Here is an 18,903-nt window from a genome sequence, read left to right as displayed (position 1 = left end):
ACGCGTCGCTCGGGGGTTGGGGAGGAATTCAAACAGCAAGCCCCTAAGCGGCATTCGATCCTAGAATCAGCATCATCTCTCTGGATAGGCAGTTCCCGCCGGGCAGGGGCGTGTGGCACTGGTGGCTCTTGTTTCTGCGTTGGCAGCGTTGGGTAATAAACGGAATTGTTCACGTGAAATTAGCGCTGAAGGACGAAGCGGAGTGTATCTGTGCGTGTGGCTGAGTGACGGGGAGACGGGGGAAGCTCTGCGCCTTTGTCTGGCAGCAGCTCTGCCAGGGAGAGGCACGCTTGCTTGCGTGTGGAAATTACCTTAATTTCTTCTGCTGTTGGGACATCTGCCTGGAAACCGTGTAGCATATTGCTCCTTGCTCCCTCCCCTCCAGCCGAGTATCCCATGGGCGATGAATTAAAAGCTCCGAGTCACCGACAGTATTAATCCATGCAAGGAGAACTGTAAATACATTTCAATAAATTCCTTTGGGATGCTGCTTCCTCTGTTTACTCATTGTCCTCTCCTCCTTGGCCATTTTTCAGTGGCTCCTCCAGCCATTTTTCACAACATTTTCAGAGCTGTAATTTCAAAAGGGTAAAATCTTTCCCCATAATACTCATTATGATGAACCAGGATTTTCAGTTGACCCAGAGTCTTCCTAAAGCCAGTTTCCTTCACATTTTGGAGGCGAGGTGTATAAAATCTGGTTTACTTCTGTCCGTGAACGTCTCCAAAATTGAGATGAAAAGAGTATATCGCTGAGAATGATGCTGCCAACTGGAAGTATTCCTATGAGCCAGGGATTGTGTGGGAGTGAAGGCCAAAGGAATCTCTTAGGAAAGAAATGGCAAGGAATAGATCAAATAATTTGGGAATATTTACAGATTTTCATAACAACAGCATTAAAAGTGTTCCAGAGGGATCTTCTGTGTTGGATACCACTTAACTGCTGGCTGTTGAGCAAGTTCTGCAAAATGAGTTTATGGCCTTTTACTGTTTTGATACTCAAAAGCACTGAACCTCGTGACAGGAGTTGTGAAATTTCTCAGATGATCAGTTCATCAGCATCCTCAATGGTGTTACAGCCTCAGACTTTTAAGCTACACCTCAGATCTTTTGGCCTCTTAAGTGAGGTTAAATTTAATATAAATTTTTTGTAGATTTTTTCCTACTCCATGGCTGCTGTAGTCACTCATCCAAGTGTCTGCAATATTCCCCTGGCTTCACTGCAGCAAATGCACTCCTGAAATTAAAGAACAGTGAATGTTTGCGTGACTGGGGTCTGATTTTTCAAAAGCCAATTGTCTAGTAGCAGTGCTGCCTCCTTTCATTTCTACTCATTTTGGGCAGAGCCACGGATCCCTTAAATCAGTGTAACACACAGGCTTATATGGATTACTGATTTATGCAAACCAAGAACCTCTGTTGAGTCCTCTAGGTTTTAGTCCTGAGAGACAGAGATAAATAAAAGATATACACTTCTGCTGCTTCTCTGCCTTCCTCTATCTCCTTTCTTATGGATTAATACTGAGATAGTCACAGTATCTTCAAAATGTCATATGTACTTTACCACATATAAGAAGAAAGTGTTTTTCCACAGGAGCAAAACGAGGGTGTTGCACTTTGGTGACAGGACATGGGCTAATTCCTGTAAAAATAAATACTCTTCATAGTATTTTGTATTAGTGGTGTAGTTGCAGAAATTGCATGTGTCCCCATACTTTTATGTTTGCTTCTGTTATTATTTGGGGAACACAAGGAAGGCATGTGTTCATACAAGACTGCCTCATGCCAAATTACTTCTGGGGATAACAAACTGCAAAGCTGGGTTGGATGGGGCAGAGCTAACTTCCTCAATAAATGTCCCAGGCCACAGGACATGAAGGATTGCTAGCTTAGGAATTCTTGTTTTGGATATTGATGAGCTGCGCCATTTCTTCAAATTGCTTAATTGGGTTTTGTGTCAGCAGTTTCTTATCATGACTATTTAAAAATATTTGTCAACAAATATTTGGTGGTGTAGTACTCCTCTAGACATGCCCTCTCAGCCATTTGCAAGTTAAAGGAGAGCACTTTTCAGCACATTGCTGATCCCATTTGCAAGGAGGAAATTGGACCCTTGCTAACATAGTTTTCAGCTAGAGCCTTCCAGGGTTTGAACTGGAGCAAAGCTGCAAGTTCTTTCTTGCCTTTGAGGAAATTCACATAGTAGGAAGGGTAGTAAGTTGTAAACCATGATTCTTGCATCTCATTTCTATGCCCATGTCTGAAGCCTTTTAAAAGATTAACATGCCTTTTCCAGGTAACTATGTACTGCTCCCGTTTTCGAAAATATGATGATAGACAACTTTCTCAAGGTCGTGCAACAAATACTAACAGATGTCAGTGAAAGTGTCTGTATCTCAAAATTGACTTCAGTGGGCTTTTCCTTGAGCTCTGTTTGAAGAATGTTTTGAAACATGATCAGGAGCACCAATCTTCTAACGTCATGCTAATTCTACCACGGAGTCTACACATTAAAAAAAAAAAAAAAAAAAAAAAAAGGAAAGTAATTAGGGGAACATAAATGTCTGTGTGATAATGCACCCAAGATAATTCCCATTTCAGCTTATTATTCATAATGGGATTCCAGGCACATCAGATGACTAGTAAGATAAAAATAAGCTCTATAGGTAAATTTCTTGATCATGTGGAAAATACATTAAAGTAAGAGAAGCCAAGTGATTGTTTTCCAGCTCTCAGTTTCACATGTGAAATCTTCTTTTTCATATGCTTCACTCTCTGAGAGAATGTTTTCTCTCGTTGCATATACTGCTAGAGGACACAGGAGCTGGCAGTGATCCTGAGAGTGTAAGTAAGTGAAGAGACAATCTTTTGGGTACTTTCTTGCTGTGCTACCTCCCTGCCAGCAGCAGGAAGGTGTCGATGGTGACATCAAGGTTTAGATGTTCAGTTGTTAAAACGTCAGAGCATAATGTTTGTAGTCTGTCACATTCCACTGAACACTATTGACAATAAGGAAAAAAAGGGGTTAATCAGTTAATGGAGAAACGTGTTTAAAAGGAGAGCCTTTCCATCCCACCTTCAGCTGAATTTCAGAAGAGGAATTGCAAAATGCTAGTCGTAGCTGGAGAGATTCTGGCACTAATTGGCTTTACAAGTAGCGGCATTTCCTTTTTCACAGTGCTTGACAAAGGGAACTCTGCAACAGGTCATGACTTTAAGAAAGTAGTGTTTGTGGGAGAGGAAAAGCCAGGCTGGGAAGCTCTGATTGCTGCACGGGAAGCTAAATACCCTCCAGTGTCAGATGCTCCTCTCCCACACCAATCTGCCTGACTCTGGTTTCCTTGCCTTCTCTACACGCATAAACAATAAGCGTTGAGCCTTTCTTTTAATGCACACAGAAAGCTGTGGCAAATCAACAGTTTGGATGATAGGCTATTTGTTACTCCGCCTGCATGCAGTCAATAACAAAGCAGGCAAAATGAAGAGCCTTCAGCTGTGGTTTCTAGATTTTAAGGACTGGTGAGAATTTTTTGTCATTATGTCCTTGTATTTTGTATAAATGGAGAAGAAGCAGGAGAAGTATGTTTCCAACTTGCATAAAAATTTCTTTAAAATTGCAGGGAAATGCCAAGCTTTTAGTTATTCGTATTACATGTTTCACACATGGGGTATTTTGCAAAGGCCTGTGAACTAAAAATGTCCCAATTACTTCTTTTGGCAGGAGTTCCTCGCTGCCAGATGCGTATGCAAACACTCTGTTTAAAAGCTGACTGTAGAAACAGTGGTTGAATTGAAATTTGGTTCTGAGAGTACCAAACCCAATACCCTAATAGGTCTCCTGCCTGAGGAAGGCATCTCTGTGCCAGATTTTCACGAGTGCTTGTCATCACTTTCTGAACTTTCAGCAACTTTTCTTCCCTCTTGCTTATATGAATAAAAATAATAATTTTGAAAGTGTGTAAGTGACATCAGCATAATTAATCACAAAAGCATAATGAATCATTTCTCCTAGTGCAACTCAGCAGCCCCTTGATCCTCCAACGTTAGGCTTCTCCTAAGCAAAACAGCTAATTATATGGCATGTGCATGGGTGTCAACAGAGATTACAAACAGAAATCTCAGGAAAATGGAGAGGCAGGATTTTTATGTTACCATTTAAAATGAGTTTCTTTCAATGCAAAGATAAAGCTAGATATATGTTCAAAATACTGTGGTTTCTATTCAAAGTACGAACAAGTTCTTATGTACAAAAGACAAGGCAGCTTCCTTTATCAGAATTCCATTGAAAAGGGATGACCAAAGTAAACACACAGAATGAAACAATGGCTAATAGCATCAAACCGCCTAGGCCATTGTGTGGGCTTTGGCATTCCTTTTGGGGATTGCCAATCCACTTACTCATAAAAAAGAGCGCAGAGATAGGGAAATACCCGTCAGTGAATGTCCCCACGATGGCCATAGTGCATACTGCGCTCCTGTACTCAGGGACCAGTTGACGAGCAGTAAAATGTACCTGATGTTGTTATTTAGGTGAATTTTATCATGCCAGCATTGGGTACCCTTCCTCCAAAGCTGACATTCTCATGATATAACTTGATTTGAATCAGAACACTAGCATAAGTCACTATGCATGAGCATAGAACAGAATTAATTTATTTAGCTTGGAAAACAACACTTCCCTCGAGACCACACCTGTGCTATGTGCTCTGTATACAGTTATCTCTGATCTGGCTTTAAACTTGGGACTCACCTCAGGTTTATTGCTTTGTGTTGATTTTCTTGGGTGGATTTTACTGCTTGCTCCGAATGCTGCTAGCTGTATCTGAGGCATCTGCTTTAAAACCATCTTAAGCATATTCAGCTATCAAGCTCCTTTGTGTTTTTGGCTTTCCAAACATACGAGTGAAAGAATCTTTCGTCTCCTGTAAAATTGTAGGCAGGCAATATCTTTCAAAGTTGATGCGTGTTTTATCTATCTAATCTATCTATTTGTTTATCTCTAGTACTCCCTTCCTAATTTAATTTATTTTTAGGAAAAAAGCCAAACAAACAAAACCCTAAGCTTGCAATCCAACCAGATGCAGCAACGGCTAAGAGGTCTGCTCAAAACCTGACTCATCCCCTTGCCATTGGAGCTTTCACCAGGGCAAAGGGTGGAGGATGAGGCTGTTGGGGTAACACACATCCAGTCATTTAGACTTTATTGATGCTTTCTTCACTTTACCAGTTTGTAAAATCAAAGAAGTGCTTCTTGTGACTGCCACAGCCATGGATTTTAGTTGCCTCTGGTGAACTACACAAGTGTATCTCACAGCATGGAGGCTTCGTCACCCCACCATAGTATGTGACAGACAAGCTTGTCCTGGCACCCGCCCACATGGCTCCTGAAACTTTAAAGTATTTTGCCCTCCTGTTTCTCTTTCAAGGCGGAAGGGAGTTACCATGTCTGAGTGCAAACAGAGGTGGGGACTGGGAGGGAGGGACATCTGTTGAAGCAAAGTCACATGTGTAGGATATGCGGGTTGTAAAGGACCCTGCTCTTGGTAAGCATTCAGGATTTTCCCAGGCTTGTCCATGTCTCACGTTTTCAAACAATCTTGCCTTGACTATTATTACTGTTGGGGCAATTAAGGCAGGTAGGCAGGGGGCTCGGGAAAGCACCACTTTGCCCATAAGAGTGTTCAGGTTATTTCACACAGAAGGGTATGTACTGTTGCTAGAGGTAAAATATTGCTAAAGCTTGTAAGTTTTGGTTTTGATGTATCAGGCTTAGAGAACTGCACCCAAGGACATCATTGCTGACAGGAAAAAGGCAATGGTGGGGACATGGAGCAGAGTCCATTTTGCCTTGCAGGAAGAGAAGTCCTCGGATCTACTCACAGGTTTTGGTGGTAGCAGGACCGGTGGCATCTACTTGCTCGTTATCACTAGGTAGTGTGTTTATGTCTAGCAGAAACAAAAGCACTGGCATGTTTTAAGGTTGGCAGGAAATTACTGAACACATGCACGTGAACAACAACAACAACAATAACACTAGTACTACTGACGTAGTGGGATTATGACCAAAACATGTAACTGCTGGTGGGTAGGCAGAATTTATTTCTGCAGAGACGTGTACAGCTACTTTGCACCTGAATGCAGATAGATTGTCATACAGGAGCAAAAAGCAAAACCACGTAGGTTCTAATTTTTTTTATTCAGGAATGTTTTACTACTGATATTAATAACATAGGATTGAGTCCAGCTTCCATATATTGCAGTTATTCGATGTGCTGTAAACAGAAAAGATTTGAAACCGGGAATGGTATCAAACTGCCCAAAGGGAACACATCTCCACTTACACATGTAGCCTCTTTATCTTCTGCTGATCAGTCTCCTGTGCTTGTAATAAAAGTTTTATTTCACAGCTGCAGTCTTGATAAAATGAGAATTATGGGATGAGAAAGAGGAGCAGCTTTGTAGGTTGAACTAGATGTGAAAGCTGGTTGTCTCTCCACAAATCACGTATGTGTGCAGTCCCCGTGCTGTTCAGGCAGTTTTGTCCACAAGTAACGAACTGCTGCCACCAGTGGGCTGCGATTTGTATTGACACACGCTCCTAATGCTACAGCTGCCAAACATTCCAAGACTTCACCTTTAAAAGGCCAGTTGGAGCAAGCCGTGTATTCCATGTCTGTCTCTGCAATACACACCGAGCATAGACATTACTCTGTTGGTTTAGATGCATTTGCAAATTCCATGCGAGGTAATTTTCTCCCGATAAACTTCACACCACATCTGTTGGTGTTAGTCCTCCCACGCTGGCTTACTCTGCAGAAATATGATCATATATGTATAAATTGTGAGGATCCATTTTTTTACTGGTGATTGCCAGGGTTTTGCACGGATAGTACTTCAGTCTTTGAGGAAACACAAGACTTAGATATTGAAGGGCAGCTTCAGCAGAAAAGACATGTACATGTCCTGAAACAGATATATGACACATGAGCCACGGCACCTTCAAGTACCCAATGTCTCGTTCTTCACTAAATTTATCAAAGATCTGGAAATGAAGTCACTTCAGAATCCCTTAGTGCTTGCTCAGATCATGCCTAGCACACACTAGGAAGTCTGACTCCTCAAAAATGTGATTGTTTCCATGATTTCTCTTAAAAATGTAGCCACAGATTGTGATGATGAGAATCCTTATGTAGATGCAGATGCAGATGTAGATGTAGGTGTAGGTGTAGATGTAGATATAGGTGTAGATGTATCTACACCACACACACATATGTGTATAATATGTAACATGTAATATGATATATGGACGGTGGTATATGATGTGCAACATACAACCTGTAGTCTAATATGATACATAATATGATACTATTATATAATGTAATATAATATTGTAATATCATAGTATATTTATAATATTCTATAACATTATGTTATATTGGCTCCATGGTTTTAGTTATATTTCTTAGCTTGAAGGCAGTTCAGATTAACATCTTTTACCTTGCTGAAAAATATCCTACCTAGGCAGTGATAGTTAATGTAGCACGTCCATTTTACATTTCACTAAAATGAAAACAATGCAGCAGGGCAATGAAGAATAATTCTGATTTGGACAGATTACTGACACAGGCAAAATTATTGAAGAGGACAAATTCATGCTTCGCAGCCAGAATGGATTTCTTGAAGAGATCCATCATCCCCTAGTGTCCCGTTGCTCCTGAGCTCTGAGGACTGTGGTATGCGCTACTGTTTGCACGACAGAGGCACAGCCCACTGTCTGTTTGACTCTTCCATCTTCATCCCAGAAGCACGTAACTGCCCACGAGTTATCACTTATTAAGAGACGCTACTGAATTGAAACATAGAAGGCACAACGGCACAAGTACACAGGAAGGCATAGTGCGCAAACAACATTCAAATGCAGTTTGCTACTATAACTATCTTTGCTATAAATTTAAAAAATCTCAAATATGCTTTGAATTCTTCAAGTCAATAAGGGACTAGAACTCTGTAAGTGTGGGATTGTTTTCTTGTTGAGTGAGTAACGCTTTATATTGGTCTAAAGAGACTCTCCTACTGATGCTTGGGCAAAGTCCTAGCAAGATCTTCATTAATCACTTGCTGGTGAGCAAAACAACTGCTCCAATTCCTACAGTGAGTCTAAATCCATCATTTTGGCTTGTGTTTGCAGCTCCAATGCACTGCCATGAGGAAGGCACTGAGCATTAAGGGAATAGTGCTGATAGCTATGTCGTATGTTCTTTTTCTAAAATTCCCTGTTATGAGAAAATTAAAGTTATATACCCTCGCCCAGAATAATATAAGGCTATCAGAAAAATAAGAATGCGGCTTCATTAAGTTGCAGGAGGGTATTGTGTTGGCTATCTGAATGAATCCATAGCATACTTCAACAAGAGATAAAAGATCTTGTTGGTGTTTGGCCAGACATCTTTCTTCAACCCACACTGCTGAGCATAATTGCTTCAGCAACCTCTGTTCATCTACGTTATATGGGCTTCCAGCTCCGTGGTTATGTGCTCCATAAATAACTTTATTTGGATTTGCTGACTTTCAGACATCTGCTGTTTATACAGTACTTGGAAAAGAAGATAATTTATTTAGGAGGTGAAATGCAGACTTTGAATCAGTCTATTTTTTTAAAAATCAAAAACAACAAAACCAAAGATGCAACTCTACCATTTCTGTTTTGTTTTTTCCTTTCTAACAGGAGAAAGAAGAGCAAGGAGTGTTACAGGCATCAGTTAAGAGGAAGTGATGAGGCTTTTCAGTTTCCTGTTCTTGATGAGAAACAGGGACCAAATGATATGGAACCTGCAGTTGCAGAGAGGGACACTCACTCATTATCTATTTTATTTGTGACATTGTAAGTCAGTAAGTCACTCCAAAAGCTTCGAAGAAGCAGATCTGCTAGGAATCCACATAATCTCATTACAGTCAACTGCTGGGCAAGTACTTTGGTGGGTAGACAGCACTGCATATATATTTTATTTAATTGAAGGCTTATATGAGTACATTAGCTGAATTGTAATTGGAGTTTTAGCATATGCACATAAAATATTCTATGATGTGTAAGTATTGCTTCTGGAAAATATTAAGATGTTGCTTCCTAACGCATTAGAATAAGAGAACTAGTAAAGCAGAAGATGAAAGAGAATCAGTAACTACCTTTTTAAAAAAAACTGATGAGAGAGAACTCTTACAGGGACTCTGAACTCAGACAGTGAGGCAAAAATAGTGCCATAGATTAGAAACAGCAGGAAAAACAGATTCAGGTCTGAGTACAGTAGGCGATCAATATGGAAAAATTGCAAGGATCTATACAAAGACTGTTATATGAATGCTTCCACATCCATTATTGATGCGGGAACCCCACTGTCCTTTGGAGTGAAGCATGAGGTTTTATATTCCTTCAGGAGAACAGAACGTAACCACACATTTGCTTCATAACCTTTTTTTGTGAGTCTTGCCAAACTCTTCTCCTCAATATCTTGTGATAAGATCTCCCAAAGTTAATTTTTAGTTATGTAAGAAATCTTTTTACTGAAGGCAGATGTACTGCATTCACTCTCACTGGAGATCAGCTTTTTTTGCATGAGGGCAAGTGACAAACAGATATCCTTGGTTATTTTTTTTCCTCTAAGTGCCATTCATTTCCTTTAGCGATCTTCACCAGGCTGGTTTTTGTTATCCTCTTTTGCAAGTAAGCACGTGCAGCCCATTTAGGTTCCCTTCTGAGAGATGCTTTGAGACTGCCTGTTTTTCTGTGCGGTGCCTTTATTTTCTAGGCAGAGAGGGAAGCACAGTGACCACCTTTCAGTCACAGCTCCGGCGTGTCATATAGTTTAATGACATATAGTCATTAAACTCTGTCTAGTCATATACGTTTAATCTCATCCTAAGTTTTTCAGTTTTATTGGTTTCTATTGTATTGCTTATACACTCCCTTGCATTGTTTCCCATTTCTGAGTGTAACAGAGCAGAACTCCTGAATGAAATGGGAAAAAGCAGCAAGTTGCCATTCTTGCCACACGTCTCCTCTGTCCTCTCCTCTAAAAGTGGGGGAGCGGTTCAAACCAGTGCTTTCTCCTTGCATGCATCTGCATTTGCTTTTTACAAGCTTTAAAATCAGGCTTTTAATGGGAATGACTAACAAAAAGACCACAGGGAGAATAGAAAGAACACCATCAAAAATAGACTGGACAAGTGAGTGTTTGCAAGGGATACTATTTTACTGAGGTAAGTCCAAATGGAATTCTGTATGAGTTTTCTTTATGCACTTATGAATGGGATGCTCAAAATGAGTGATCTTATGCCATTATGAAATGCTTTGGGCAATCTTTTTTTTGAGCTGAGCAGTTTGATTAGGCTTTGCCTTTTATATCTGGAACTAGACACAGACAAGGAAGTCACATATGGGACTGCTGTTTTCACTTGAACCGTTGAATCTATGAGCCTTCTTTCTGATGTCCAAAGCCCCTTTTGATATCAGGGAAAGATAACAGGAAAAGTCAGCCAGCATAAGAAGTAATTTATGCTTGTTAATTTGGATGGTTGCCCATCTGCACCCAGCATCCATAATAACACACCTTGAATTTAAAACCTTAAAAGCATCCATTATTTCTTTTGCACAAGCAAAGATATGCTATGGATAGCATGTAAATTAGTATTTCATTAGCATTCACCTTTGTCCTGTAGTTTGGTCATAAAATGGGTCATTTTTTTGGCCATCCTCCTATTACTACTAGGCTATAAGGAACACCGAGAGGGTTTGCTGTCAGGGGATGTGAGGATCAGAGACTACTTTTGATACTTCTGTCTTGGGAAGAGAAAGCTACTGTATGCTTTAAGTGAATAGACAAAGGAAAGAAATGAAATATAAAGGACGTGCTGGTTATGGAGAAAGAATGAAGTATAAAATGAAGCTGAGCAGCCTTCCTCAAAGAATGGATTAATTATTTTCTGACACAATTTTTTGGCCCAAAAATTTTTAGGCAAGAATTCAAGAGACACTGTAAAATGACTTGGTATAAATGGGAATTTGGGATAATTTTTCTCTCAGCATCTTAAATAGTTTATATAAATCTGTCACTTTTCAAATGATATATTAAAGTACTCTTGTGGTTGCTTAATATCAATATCCCTCTGCAACTTTTCAAATACATCAGCAGCATTAGATGGATGAAATCCAGTCTGCTGCACTGGACATTTGAGTATACAGCCTGAAGATCAGGGGGGAAAAAAAAAAAAACAAGCCTGCCTTAGTGTCGCTGCCACACTTGTCTTTAAGCCTGCGATGGGCATCTCAGGAAGCCTGCAGGAGAAGATCAGTCTGCTTGTAATCCTGTTTCCTGGTTTTGACTATGGAGAGATCAGAGGCATTTCCCATGGGTGATCCATTCTGCCACCCTTTCCACTGGTGCTCAGGGGGATGTTGAGCACCCCTGTCCCCCAAAGGCACTGGCCCGTGAGCCTTTGCAGAGCAGAGGTAAACCATGTGCTGGTGCCTGCACTTTGAAACGTGGTTTCCAAAGGTGTGCCAACCTCTGGGTAGATGGAGCTATTCAGCTCCTGTGGGGTTAAAACAATTCTCTAACATCCCAGGAGAGCATCTTAAACTTCATATACGTCCCTCATCCAGACCATGGTGGGATGGAAGCATTGCCCAAACATGAGTACAAGGCTTAGGATAAAGGACAAGAAGGGGCCTGGTTTGAAATAGGATCCTTCGTTTTCCAGATAATTGTTGTACCTCTTAGGTTTTTTCTCACAAGGTTGCTGGTTTCATTCCCTACCTCCCCCTCAGTTAATTGGTGAAGCCCACCTGCCTTAATATGGGATGTGACAGAGCAATAAGTACCCACCTTCATAAAACAAAATCAAATATGAGTAAATATGAGTGGCTAAATCTTAAGCTCCTCCTAAGAAATTTTAAGGTAAATGAGAAAACACCTCATGCCTTTGGGTGCCAAAGTTAAACTGTGCCAAGGACTTAATCACATTAATTTAGGCAGAAGAAGACAGGAGTGGAGTTTTAGCCCAGGGAAGACTGGGTTAGACAGGGTGGCTGAGATAAATGTATTCTTGCTGTATCATTCTGATGAAATTTGAATTAAAAAATTTATGGAGCAAATCAAAGTCATAACTTAGGCATACGGGGTTCTTCAAAGAATGTGGAAAAGAAAAGAGAGGTCTCTGAAAAGCAGTAAAGGTCAAAGATTATACTAATTTTTAAATTTGAAATACAGAAAAATGCTGGATTGTAGACTTGACAGCCTAACTTGAAACTTCAGAGAAAAATTTAAATACCATGAAGAGAATGCCATGATAAAGAACTACCAATGGGGCTTCGAGGCAATCTGATTTCTTTCTTTGGATAAGGGGAAAGTAATAAGTGTAAAATATCCTGACTCCATCAAGGCCCCTGAGGCCACTCCTGTGTCATATTCTCATAATATAAATATGTCAAGTTCTCATATATGAAAAATCAGCAACAGTTTCTCTATCAAGGCAAGAGGTATTTTGAGAGAAGGTTTTTTATTAGCAGCTTGGAAGACAGTCTTTTTTGAAAAACAGAAATGTCATGGAAACCTTACTCTTGCTTACAGAAATAATGGATTCTCCCTGGTTGCCCTAACTGCTGTAGAAAGCATCACTGAGGGACAGTCATCCTACCTAAAGTCAATTTGCAGCTGTAGCTTAGGATATTCCCACAATCAGTGCATGACATCTCTTGGGTGATTCATTCCATCCAAGGATACAGGTTGAGGACAAGGGAAATTAATCACTCCCCAGAATTTCCTCTCCCTGATATCCATTTTACTATAGGAGAGTATAAAAGGACTACCTTACAGTAGCTGCTTAACTTTTAAATAGCTGACATTAGGGGAGATGTATTCCATCTTTAGTAGCCACTTAATTATCCAGATTCTCAGAGATATTTGAGTACTTAGTTCCCTTTAAAGCAGACACTAAGAAGATCTGGTAACTTTACCTGGGATCTATTGACAGTGACAAGGCTCCCACATGCAATAGGTTTTATGGGGATCTAAGAATCTTGTCTCTTCCTGCATTTTCCAGGTAAATCATTGGTCTCACTAAGGGCTCTGTGTCTCTTGGTACAGTAGGGAGGCAATATTGTGTTATCATTTTATAGTTTTAATTATCAGCCACTCAGAAGGAAGTGTGAAACTTAGGGTTTAAGTCTGGGTCACAGTCTGTGGAATATTACTGAGGGGAAGTCAGTACAATTTGTACAAATAAGTGAATGGAACTAATGCTGATCCCGTGCCCTGAACATCTTCCCACATACACCAGAATGATGTTAATGGAAGCCTTTCTTGTGAAATGAAAAGCCACAAATTTTATCATAACAAAAGCAAACCTTGAAGGGAAATACTTTATACCTGATCCTTTGTAGACATTCAGGAGGGGTAGCAACTTCACAAATATTGATAATTCTGTTACTGAATTCTAAAAATAACTCTCCTTTTAGCTTGAAAAAAACAGTGAGGAACAACAGATATTTCTGCACGAAAGGCCAGGAGAGACCTCTGCTATCCCATGGGATTTTCTATGCAGCAGCCTTTCAATGCAAGTTCTAGTCAATTTTATAAGTTTTTTTAAAGAAAGTTTTTTTGTCATATCTAATCTCTGAGCCCAATCTAGCCTAGACCCACAGCACTCACAGCAGGGGAGTAGGATCTGTGTTCATTTTCTATGGCTCTGTTGCTAAGGTCTGGAATAAATAAAACTTGCTGGTTTGCAGCACAGCTGAGCCTGGTGCACAGCCGTACTCCACACTCTCGATCTGTGACCACAGGCGTCAGTCACTCCTCACTCCACTCACAACAACTGGCCATGGTGAGGGGCTTGTGTCCCACTGCACCGCCACCCTGACAGCAACAGGTCTTTCAGCAAAGACAAAGGATGAGTTTTAGGGTTGATGCAGTGATCATGATTTTTAGGCAGAAAAAGTTGAGTGGAAGGATTTGAGTTGGGTCAAAGGATTGGCTTCTCCTCTCTGTTTGGATGGAGATTGAAATTGCAGCATCTGGCAAGGATCACCAAGACTGGGAGGGAGACTGAATTGCTGAGATCCAAAGGTGGGACTAAATTTCAGCACTCTTTTTGCAAGGGAAGACTCTCTGTAGTGTCTGTCGTGATGCTGATCTCTAGCCAAGGCGCTGCTTCCCCCCCAGCTGAGGTAGTGCAGAGGCTGCTCTCAACGTGCAGCAGCCACAGGGCACTGAATAACCAAAAAGCAGCTGATACTGAGAAAGACTGGTCCGAAATGGTCCAGCACGTAAACTTGTGTACTTTGTATCATCATGATTATATGGAGAAGGGAATGATCAGAAATGTACACAGACTGAATAAGGATCTTATTAGCAGATGCCAATAATTAAGGCAGAGGAAGCAATAGATATTTATTTATATGTTTACTCACAGCTGCTTACAGGAAAATATACTTCTGTGTATTTGGTAGCACAGGGAATGAGGTGTGTGACAGACAGGGAAAAACAATTGTTCCTTGCAAAATACTTAAACTCTCTGTGCTGGTAGATTATGAAGGCAAATGCCTAAAGATATCCCTGTATTTTCTGTTTTCAGCTGTAGGGAGAAAGTGCTTTCTCAGGCAGAAACTCTGCTGCTGGTGAGATTCTTGAAAGACCCCACATCCTGATGGATATTGCGGTTAAAACTGGCACACCTGCCACATGGTGTCATCCAGGCAGTTCCTGCTGCATGAAAAAAAACCAGATTAATATATTAGGAAATGGTGTTCAATTCTTACTGGGAAAATTTAATCTTGTGAGGGCAAGATACAGAGCTCATCATCTTACCGTAGTCCACTCACACCTGTTTGACTATTTGGTGATGCTTTGTAAGGCACTGGGCACTTTAGTACTTATTTTTTTAAAAAAATGATATTGTTATATTCATTCTTGGTTTGTACAATTATTGCAGGATCAATGGATATCTGCTTCTCTTGAAAGGACCTTTTTTTACATCTTGTACTTCCATTAAAAAAAAAAAAAAGTGAATCCTAAGTTTTCTTTAGAGGTGACAATGTACCTTCTTCAGGCCATCAAAAGCCAAAAGTTTCAATTCAATGTAACAACCTATCACCATGCCATGTGTAAGTGTATGTGTGCATGGTCATGTACATATTTGCTAGTGGTTTAGTGCAAAATAAAATAAAACACTATCTTTTCTTGTGGATGTCACTCTTTGCCTGATCCCTCTTCTCCAAGCCTTCTTACACATTCCAAACTGTCCGATTTTCTTTTTCTTTGCATACCTGCCAGATTCTTCTTCTGCCCACAGAAAAATTTCTGGCATGTCTGCCACTCTGTTTGTATAGCTGCCAGCACAACTTTTCTCACTTGCTTCTTAGTTTTCTAACAATAATAACAGACTGGATTGGAAAGTGATGTTTAAAATGGTGAAATATTTAAAAATATTAAGGTATGAAATAGAAACACTTTCTATTTCTAAGCAAAAAGTCTTGCTTAGAAAGACTGTTTGTGTTACCCCTTCAGAATCACAGCAGTCAGAAGGGCTCTGCTGAATTCACTGTACATTCATTTACCACCTCTGCATGTCCTTGTCACGCTGAGGCTCTGAGTGAGACTGGCTGAGCTGCCATTTCAGGAAAGAAACTGAAAGGGAAATAGAGAGTGCAGAAGAGCTTTTTTTCCTTTTTTTTTTTTTTCTTTTTTTTTTCTTTCCAATTAGGGTTGTCATGCCTACTAAGCCAAATAGTTCCTGAAATAAAAACTCTTAAAGATAAGGTTGGGATTTATTTTCTTTACGACAGTTGTTTAAATAGACATCTAAAGTTAGTCATTCCAGGCTCCCTCTATGCAGCCTTAAAGAGAAATACCCACCTCCAAAGGCCTAAGACTAAGGGAAGTGTCTGCAGCATGGTCAGATAAATCCTCTATAGAAGTGTCATTTGCACACTGTCTATTTGCAGAGCCAAATCTACTCATTAGAATTAAGGGATGTGCATCCCCACTTTATACATCAGTGAGAAATGTAATCTCACTCTGCTGTGGATGGAGGATTACCAAAAATAAAATGGTTCATCTTTTCTTGATATTCTTTGTATCTTAATTTCTTAACTAGGGCAGTTATACATGCATTTGCAAGGTACAAAAGTACAGACGTGATCCAAGAAGAGTTTTCACCCAATTACATCATGAGAGGTTAAATGGATGTTGAATTCATTGCTGTAGTGCAGGCCAGTTGTGTTTCCTTCCTTTTGCTTGACTGTATTTACTCATTCCATTTGGCCTGAGGATTGCTCCTAAGGTTTTGAAGCTGTGTGTTTGAACTATATGCTATATTTGTTGAACAGATGCCACAATTTGTGGGCAATATTTATTTCCGAAACAAAATTTTTATTGTTTCCCCCTCCAGTTTAAAAAAAAAAAAAAATTCATCTCAAAGTAACACAACTGAGAAATCTACAGCAGCAAACTGCTAGGTAAATAAAAGAAAATAAACTGCTCCAGGGAAGTATATACATGTTTTGAAATCATTAGGTTGGGTTTGTTTTCTTTTAAGCAAAGAATAGATTTTTGGGGGAAAAGAGGAAACAGCAGTAGTTTTAATATTAATTATGATAGTGATCTAAAAAAGGAACTTAATAATTTGCTTGACTTTAAGCACAGAATTAGTTTCACTATCTAGTCACAAGCTAAGTGTAATACATATACACTTTTTAAACACAGATATGCTGCCAGAAGATGTCACTGTAATGAATATACAAAATTTACAGAATAATTTCCCTGATTAGCATGGTCATTATTAAGGGCACATCCTTTCAGAGGATATAATTCTTTTTTTTTACAGGCTGTCTTTGGTAAACCCCAGCTTTTGAACAGAATAGGAGTGCCTTTCTTGGAGTTGTTGATGAGAATGTCCACTACTACATTTTTAGCGCAACACTGCACTCTGCAGGTGAAACCTCTTCCCAAGCTCATAACACACTAGAAACGTGGGAAAGCAACGCAGATTCTCTATGGTGAGCAGTTTATACTTGTCAACCAAGAAAGCGTATTGTCTGCAGCGCCCTTATAAAGGGGAATAAGTCGTTTTTCTTCCCTTCTCCACTTCTTACTTTCTAAGGAATACTCAAAAGCATATGGATAGTCTGTACATTTACTGCGGTAAAGGATATGTAACTATACAGAAGGGCAGGTTGCCTGTTCATATGATTTGCAAGGCTCAAAGTTCCATGTGAAATCCAACCCCCCTTTGCCATTTCCTGATGACACAAACTGAATTTCCAGCTAGAAATAGGAGTCCGTAAGGCTCAATCCCAAGCTTTCACTCCTAAAGTGAGTCCCTTGCCTGTTTACTCTCCCCCATCACTGCCTTGCAGCCATATCATCTCTCTCTAGTCTCTGTTTCTCATTTCTGGCCATTAGATGGCAATCGTGACCATCGTCTGCTTCACACGTTCATACCCTTTGATGGCCAACGTGCTGGTATATCCACATTACTACAAAAAGCTTTTCACATTCCTCTCTGCCTTTCTCATTTCTAGCAGCAGTAGTTCTTAGAATCACAGAATTACAGAATTAATTACGTTGGAAAGTACCTCTAAGATCATCAAGTCAAATCGTAAGCTTAACACTGCCAAATTCACCACTAAATCATCTCAAGTGCCACATCTACACGTTTTTTAAACACCACCAGGGATTGTGACTCAGCCGCTTCCCTCAGCAGCCCGTGCCAGTGCTTGGCAACCCATTCAGTGAAGTAACATTTCCTAATATCCAATCTAAACCTTCCCTGGCACACCCTGAGGCCATTTCCTCTCATCCTATCACTCGTTACTTGAGAGATGAGAGCAGCACCTACCTCACTACAACCTCCTTTCGCACAATTGTAAAGAGCAAAAAAGGTTGTTACACCTGGTGGTGACTAACCTGAGAGAAAGAAATTCTTGTGCTCAGCAGGACAGTGTTTTCCTGGCAGAAGAAATGTCCAATCCAACTGGAAACAGCAGTTCTGCATTTGAGGCTGCATGGAACTCTCTACTGTATGTTTTTCTTTCCAGCTACCATGAACTGCTCTAAGTGGCTGGTCTCTGGCTGGCATTTTCTAGGTGTACAGTAGCTTTGTGACTGTGACCTTTTGAATTTTCAGGTAAGTCTATTAATTTCCAATAGCAGGGTTAAAGCAGAAATAGTATAAAAAGTCTTTTAGTTGAGAATCTTTGTTGCCACTCTCTTTTTTGGCAAGGATTTGAAACTTGCCAGATGAATTACCCTGAGGCCTATTGCTGACATTGTCCATATTGTAGCCCCTTAAGAAATCTCTGGTGCCAGTAGATACTGGTTCATGTTTCGCTGCAGCACTTTCTGCCCCTTTCCTGACTGCAGACCTGTCATGAGGCCACAGACATTCCCTCTGTGAGAGATGCCCACCAGCATCTCCACATGTAGTGTACTCACACGCCTGCTTGACGGTGCAAGCCCATGCTGACATGCATCCTGCTCAGGATAAGTAGCTGTGGTGCAGACCTGTATGCTTGGGGCAGCTTTTGGTTCCATGCTGGAGGCAGCTGTTGTTACCAGCCTCTGGCCATGAGCAGATTTTCAGCTTCTCATCATCAGGGAGACAAGCACACTTGCGCTTTTAAGGCATCATCCAACTCCAGAGAGTTAAGTCTGGATGCGGATTCTCCTTAAGAAGCCCCAAAGCAAGTTGGATACCCTGTGCTCTCCAGAACACCTCTTGTTCATGTACGTGTGTTCCTTATGGCAAGAAGTTGAAAGCACTTTTATAACCCCATCATAAATATCTATTACTTCTGCTCTCAAGCTTCTTGTTGACAACTGCTGATGGTTAGCTCAGGTTTTGTAACAT

This window comes from Cuculus canorus, chromosome 1 (genome assembly GCF_017976375.1).
Source record: "Cuculus canorus isolate bCucCan1 chromosome 1, bCucCan1.pri, whole genome shotgun sequence".
Lineage (NCBI taxonomy): Eukaryota > Metazoa > Chordata > Aves > Cuculiformes > Cuculidae > Cuculus > Cuculus canorus.
Note: the sequence above shows the minus strand (reverse complement) of the source record.